Source organism: Protopterus annectens, chromosome 11.part0, assembly GCF_019279795.1.
Source record: "Protopterus annectens isolate FY-2018-M chromosome 11.part0, PAN1.0, whole genome shotgun sequence".
Classification (NCBI taxonomy): Eukaryota; Metazoa; Chordata; order Ceratodontiformes; family Protopteridae; genus Protopterus; species Protopterus annectens.
In genome coordinates, this window is record NC_056745.1 from 1494664990 (window position 1) to 1494672489 (window position 7500).

Below are 7500 nucleotides of genomic sequence, written 5' to 3' on the forward strand. Positions count from 1 at the left end.
CTGCATACTTTTCAACCGTTCATATTCTTGCCTCATGTTTTTGGACTGTTCCTCATACAATTTTTGATTTTCTTGCAAATCGTTGATGAGTGAAGTCACTAACTAATGACAGACATTTGAGTTTCAGACTTCACATCCTTTGGAAAATGCATGCTAACTGTGACGCCCCTGTACTCGCCCAGTAATCAAGGAGCCTCAATCCTCACCACTAGCACCAGTGAGGGACATGCACATTGGGAGGAGTGAGGATTCTTGATTACTGGGCCAGTGCAGGGACTTCATATTAATTGTTTGGCAGTGGTGGGATACCCACATCACATATTCATTCATTGATAGTGGTGAGATAGCCACATCACATATTAATTGGCTTGTAGTGGTGTATATTGAATTCCTGTAGCCTCTGTACAGTTGTCACCATGCAGTGAACATTCAGAGTTCATATCACAATTGTTTTATTTATTTATTTTTTTTTTGTTAGCTTAGTTAGTCAGGGGGAGCAGGCAAGCATATCAGCAGAGGAGTATGGCAAGCTGACAAGGAGCCAGTTGGCTGAGATGTGCCAGGCTAAAGGACTGGTGCATGGAAACCTGACTAAGGCAGATATGATTGTAGCGTTGGTCACAGCTGCATCAGTGAATATCAACCAGGGAGGACAATCAGACTGGCCGTGGAGATGTACAACACTCAGAGAAGGGACAGCTCGACCTTTCCACAGAGGAGTTAGAAATCCATCTGGAGCTAAAGTGACTTGAGTTGGAGGCCAGGTGTTTGGAAATAGAAGCAGCAGAGAGACTGAGGCATCTTGAGGCTGAGGAAAATGAGAAACTGCAATGTCTGGAAGCTGAGAAGAAGGAGAGGCAGAGGCAACATGAAAAGGAGATGCTGACTCTTCACCAGAGTCATGGAGGTAATGGGGAAGGGAGTAACTGGACCCCAGAAGCAACAAAGGTCAGTAAATTTCTTCCACAATTTACAGAGGGGGATAATTTTGATAGTTTCATTCATATGTTTGAGAGGGTATGTAAACAGTATGATGTTGACCAAGGGCTCTGGGTACGGTTCCTGACCCCTTACTCCATGGTAAAGCTGTAACTGTTCTCTCCAAATTTTCTGATACTGACTGTTTAAATTATAATGATGTAAAGAATTGTTTGCTAGAATTTTTTAAGTTAACACTTGAACCCTATAGGAAAAAGTTTTGTGAGCATAGACACAAGGCAGATGAAAGTGTGTGTAAATATGTTGCTGAAATGAGCACTTATTTTCATAGGTGGGTGAGTGGATATCAGATCACCACTTTTGAAGGGCTGGCAGACCTTTAGGTGAGGGAACAAGCCCTTAGCACTTTGCCTGAGGATATGAGAATCTGGTTAGCTGATAGGCAATGCACTAATGTAGATGAGTTGGGGAAGAAGGGAGACCTATACCTAGGAAGCAGGCATCACTGCACAGGAGAGCAACACCAAGTGCTGCACATGGGTCTAAGGGAACTCATGGTGGGCAGCCCAGAGTGCTCCAACAGAGTCCTCCAGTAGCAGGGGAAGCCAGTAGTCCAGGCACATATCCATGACCAAGGGTTAAATGTTTTAAATACAACTATTGGGACCATGTAGCATATATATGTCCATGGAGGCAAGGTGGGGAACAAAAGGTGGAAGAGCCAGTAAGTGGGAATGACAAAATGCCAACAGTAGGTTGTCTTGAGACAAACAAGTGTACCAAACCACCACCCTGCAGATGTCCTGATAGGTAAAGATTTTGACAATGCAGTACCATGTGTTCATGCAGTTACATGCAGTCAGGCCAGGAGATAAGCATGTGGGTCTGGTAGCCTGGGAGAGACCCAGACAGACCGCACACTTGCAGCCAGGACTGTTGAGGTGGTCACTTCAGGGAGGGAGCTACCATGTAGCAGTGAGACTAAAGGTGAGCCACAGCTGCTTGGGGGTACTGATGTCACCTTGGACAGAGTGATTGCAAGGGCAGAGGTGAGTAGTAGTACCCAGGCTGACAGTGAGGCACCGCTGTCAGAGGATACCAGACTTCCAGTGGAAGGAGAGATGAGAACAGGGGTCAGTCCTGGGACCCCTCCTGTTCGGTATATATTTCTCCGAAGTACAGGCAAATGCGGAGGGACTGTGGCTAACCAAGTTCGCAGATGACTGTAAATTGGGTGCAATAACTGACTCTCCAGCTGACACAGGCATCCTGCAAAAGGGTCTCTCAGAGACAAACACCTGGTGTCAAAGTCAAGGCCTCAAGCTAAATGCCAAAAAATGCATAGTAATCCCATTTGGGAAAAACAAAGTACCTACAAACTACCACATAGATGGGAATCCACTAAGTACAGAAGAAGTAATTAGGGACCTGGGTACCCAAGTAGATAGCATGCTCTCCTTTGAGAACCACATAGCCAAAATGGTTAGGAAATCCTTCTATGTGGCACACCTGATCACAAAGGGTTTCTCATCCAGATCCAAGGAGGTGATTGTGCCCCTTTACTCCTCACTCATTAGGCCCATAATAGAGTACAATGCCCCATTTGGGATGTACCTCACTAGACACCTGCAACAACTAGAAAGACCACAGAAGTACCTCACTAAGAGGATTAAGGGCCTTAAACAATTAGCCTATGAAGCATGACTAAAAAAGTTCCAGCACTTCTCAGTCGCTTACCGTCTGCTCAGAGGTGACCTATGCCTGACCTATAGGGCCATGTCAAACCCTGAACTAATGGACATGCTTCACCTCAAAAAAACGAGATCCCTCAGAACCACTCGTTCTAGCGAATTGAACCTATGCACAACAATAAACAGGACATACTGGAGGGATAGATTCCTGTCCCAGCGACTCCCCTCACTCTGGAATAGAATCCCAATCCATATTCGACAGAGCTCCTCTCTGACCCTCTTCAAGAGAAATCTTGATGAGTGGATGGGTAATCGTAAGTTCTACCCTGGGATCACTTCAGGAGTCCTGTTAGACAGAGGCCCAGGTTACTAATCTAATGGGGAGGCGAAAGCCATCACTCTGTGACCAGGCTTATAAATGCCCCTGGGCAGATCGCTTAGTACTTACCTATGAACCTATGAACCTATGAGAAGGGTTACAAAGAGATCTGAGACAGGCTCAGCTCTCAGACCCTAATTACAAGGCCTGAGAGAGGTAGCTAGTGAGGCACTTGATTAAAAAGGGAAGAGGGGACTCTATATACTAGGACAAAGGGTTACTATATAGAGAGTGAGAGAATACAACAGTTGGTAGTGCCCAGAGCCTACTGTCTGGCACTTCTAGCCATAGCCCATGATATTCCCTTTGCAGGTCATATGGGCATAAAACATACAAAGAGGTGTATTATGCAGAACTTCTATTGGCCTGTGATTTCCAGAGATGTAACAGGGTACTGCAGGCCTTGTGAGCAGTGCCAAAAGGTAGGCAAGGCAGGAGACAAGATGAAAGCTCCTTTGATGACTTTGCCTGTGACTGTGGAACCATTTCAGTGGGTAGCTATGGCTATTGTGGGGCCTCTGAGTACACCACGTTCCACAGGGAAAATGTATATCCTAGTGGCAATAGATTGTGCTACAAGATACCCTGAGGCAGTGGCTTTGTCTTCCATTGAGGCAGAAAAGGTGGCAAGTGCTTTGTTAGAAATTTTCAGCAGTTTAGGTTTCCCAAAAGAAACACTGACTGACAGAGGTGCCAGTTTCATGTCAGACCTGCAGGCTTGTCTGTGGAAGTACTAAGGGATGAAGCAACTAAAGACCACCTCCTACCATCCCCAGGCTAATGGTTTTGTTGAGAGGTATCAAGATAATAAAACGGGCATTTGCAGACCAGTTTTAGAGGGACTGGGACAAATATTTGCCCCCACCTGTTGTTTGCTTACAGAGAGGTTCCCCAGGAGTCCACAGTTTTTTTTACCCTTTGAGTTGTTGTATGGGCATAGGCTGAGGGGATGAGTGTGAATCCCACAAGGACTCTGTTGTGGCATATATCCTAAACCTCAGGACAAGGCTCAGGGAACTCATAGGATTGGCCCAGGAGAACCCAGCAGAAGCCCAACAGCAAACAAAGTCTGGTATAACAGGAATGCTTGAGCTAGAGAGTATGCTGTAGGGCAGCAGGTAATGGTTCTCATTCCTGTCAGACACAACAGGCAGCATGGGAGGGACCCTACAAGATGGTAAGGAAGGTCAGTGATGTTAACTACATGGTGGAAGTGCTAGGCAGATGGCAGGGGCACAAATTGTACCATGTTAACATGATGAAACCTTACCATGATAGGGAGGCCCTTGTGCTGAGTATTTGCAGTACAAGGCAGGAGGAGTCTGAGGGGGATCTATGGCTACAGGGAGTCAGCCAGGAAAATCCCAAATTACTAAGGTGGAGCATAGGGTTGCAGGAATATGGTGGGAGAGTGCAGCATGGTAGCGGGGTCAGCAATGCCAAGGCAGGTGGAATCTCAAGACAGAGAATGGGGTAAGGAATTCCCAGATAGGCTCAACCCTCTCAAGCAACGCTCCTCAAGGGTCACTTGAAAAACTATCTTGGGTTCTCATGGAGGGGGGGGGGGGTTGACAAACCGAAATGCCGCCAGACAGCTAGCTGGAATTTTGTAAATAATTATATGTCACTTGAAAATATTAATATGATTTGTATAGAATTGTAAGGCTGCCATTCCAGCTATCTGGGATTTTGTAAATAATAATATGTCATTTGTGAATATTAATATGATCCATAGGCTTGTCTTATAAATGTAAGAGAATTATATATTATGTGGATATTAAACTACTGGTGCAGAAGTGTGTGCTGAACTGTATGTTATCTATTGAGCTTCAAGAATGTAACCACAGTGTACCCTACTGGAAGAGTACAGAAATGTATATAAACTATATTAATAGCAGAAGTTGGAACATACAGGGTTAACTTACAAAACTCTATGAAAATAAGTTGAAAAGTAAAGAGTTTTACAATGTGCTATAAAGTTAGTTAATAAACAAGAAGATAGGATATCCACTGCTAGAGGTTTTCCTATTGTCTGGAAACAGAAATAATTATTAGCTTTCAAATGTAAAAGTGTTAATTGTTTTACAACTTCCAGTTCTAGGCAAACTTCTGAGAGATAGATATTTTTCACAGAGAAATGTTAAATTCAGTTGGTATCTGTTTAGCCTGGGAACTGGAGGCAGGAGAAAAATAGTGCTGTCATCCAGCTGACCCCGCAGTTATGTGTGTTATTAAGAACTAGCTCTTAGAGAAAGTCTGGGCATTTGGTATCTGGTCTTGGATTTGAAAACATCCATTCACCACTTCTCATCTATGTTTGCCTTGCTCTGTAAGTAAGATTTTAGGTATAGTATTTCTTTTAGAGATAAATAGGAATATAGGAAATATCAGTTTAGATGTTTTCTGTATTCATTTGAGACTGTCCTGCAATGTTGTTTTAAAATATTTCCTGTGATTCTGAACTCTGTAGTCATTGTGTTGAGTGACTGAATATTGTGTTGTTTTCTTATTATTTATTATTAAATATATTTAAACATTTTAATTGTGGCTGGTTTGTTTAGAGATATTTAAGCTCTTAGCGTACTTGCATATTTATTTGGTAACACTGTATAGGCCACTCCAATAGCATTGCTTTTGGTCACACTTACCATTTGGATAATAGTAACATTACACAGTAAGATTGGTCACCCTTTGGGAAGGGCCTTAAAGTAGCTGGTAAGGGGTTCTGGTGGCAGTGGTAACTACCTTATGGTTTTGGCAGAAGGGGCCATAGCTAGTAAACCTGTGCCAGCCTTTCCCCTGTGTATGTTTGTGTATAAATCACATTTCAAAGTGTGTGTGTGTGTGTGTGTGTGTGTGTGTGTGTGTGTGTGTGTGTGTGTGTATGCGTGTCAGCTACTTGAGCAGGGACATGAAGCACTGGTTGGACAGAGAGAATGCTAGGAGGACTTAGCTTGAAACCCTGGCTAAGGACTCAACTCTATAGCTGTGCCAGTAAGGAGTCTAATTGGAGATCTGGAGAAAGATGCAGAAACCAGCCCCAGACTGACTGTGATCTCTCTGTGCTCTTAAGGGAAATTGTACTTTACTGTGTGTGTACTTGTCATCCTCCCAATGTGTACGTCCCTCACTGGTGCTAGTGGTGAGGATTGAGGTTCCTTGATTACTGCGCCAGTGCACGGGCGTCACACTAATACAAAACCTTTTAGTCTACCAACTTTCTAAGTTTTTGCTCCTTTGTTCTGCCATTGTTTTTGGCTTTGTCCAGATTTCTTGTGCTAAGATTTTGAAAAATATGCAGTACTGTCATTATAACAGTCTCTGATGAAAGCTGATTACACAGTCAGCCCATTAAATTACTTTTCGGCAAGGATCTGAATATTTTTACTACTTTATTTCATGAAGAAGGCGCATAAGAAACGTATGCTGAATATTTGATAAAAACCTATTAAAGAGTGACTGAGTAAGGCAGCCTTCTAATCTAAAGGCAGGAATCTGAATTCAGGAACAAGCTTGGTCTGCCAGAGTCATAAGTCAAGAGAAAGGATGACACCGGTGTTGCCTTGTTCCCCTTTTCCAAAAGAAGGAAGGAAGGGAAGGGAAGATGACGTACCCTGCTGAGTGACATCTCACACATACCAGGATTTAAAGGGACTTAAGCACAAACAGTATATTTAAGAAGTCTGGCACTAAAGCCACAGGATAAACATACATGTACTCACAGGCATCTTTATGTGCCAGTCATTATAAACTCTGCACTCCCCATAAACTTGCTGACTTATGGTTACCATGTCTGTTACTTCCATTCCCAACTTCCTGACCACTGGAATTACAATACCTGTTGTTTATGAGATCCAGGACAAAATTATTTTTCTAACTTGAATAGAGAATTTGCCTTTGTTGCATAAAATTACATTGACACTAAAATGTGTTACTCAATAATTTGTTCATAAGGATTCAAAAGCATGTGTGCTGAAAATGCAAGGACAGAAAATCACTGAAAATGACTGTCCTTATGAGCTGACCATTAACCTGTCAAGGGTAGTGTCACTGGTCTAGAGATTTTTAGTGACTGGAAAATGGCAATAAAGCTACAACTTTAGGCTGCACTAGTAATTCATCTATTGTCATTTGAAATTCAGGCAGGAAGTGTGCATTCAGTTATTATACTCAGTAAGGAAATCTGACACATACTGTGCAAAATCATTTTTGAGTGAGACAGAAGTGTATTCTATTTTTATTCAAGAGAAAGAGTTTTACTCAATTGTTACAAATCTAATAATAACCTAATAAATAATAACCAAATCTAATAATAACCACAAAAGCTACACATTCTGGTTAGAGAATCTCACCTCATAATTGTACCTGTTTTCAGTATGATATCTGAAGGCCTGAAGTCAGCACATGCATCATCTCAAAACACTTTCCAGATATTACACTGTCTTCTTCTGCATGCATGCCAGTATGTTTTTATAACATAGTGATGCATAT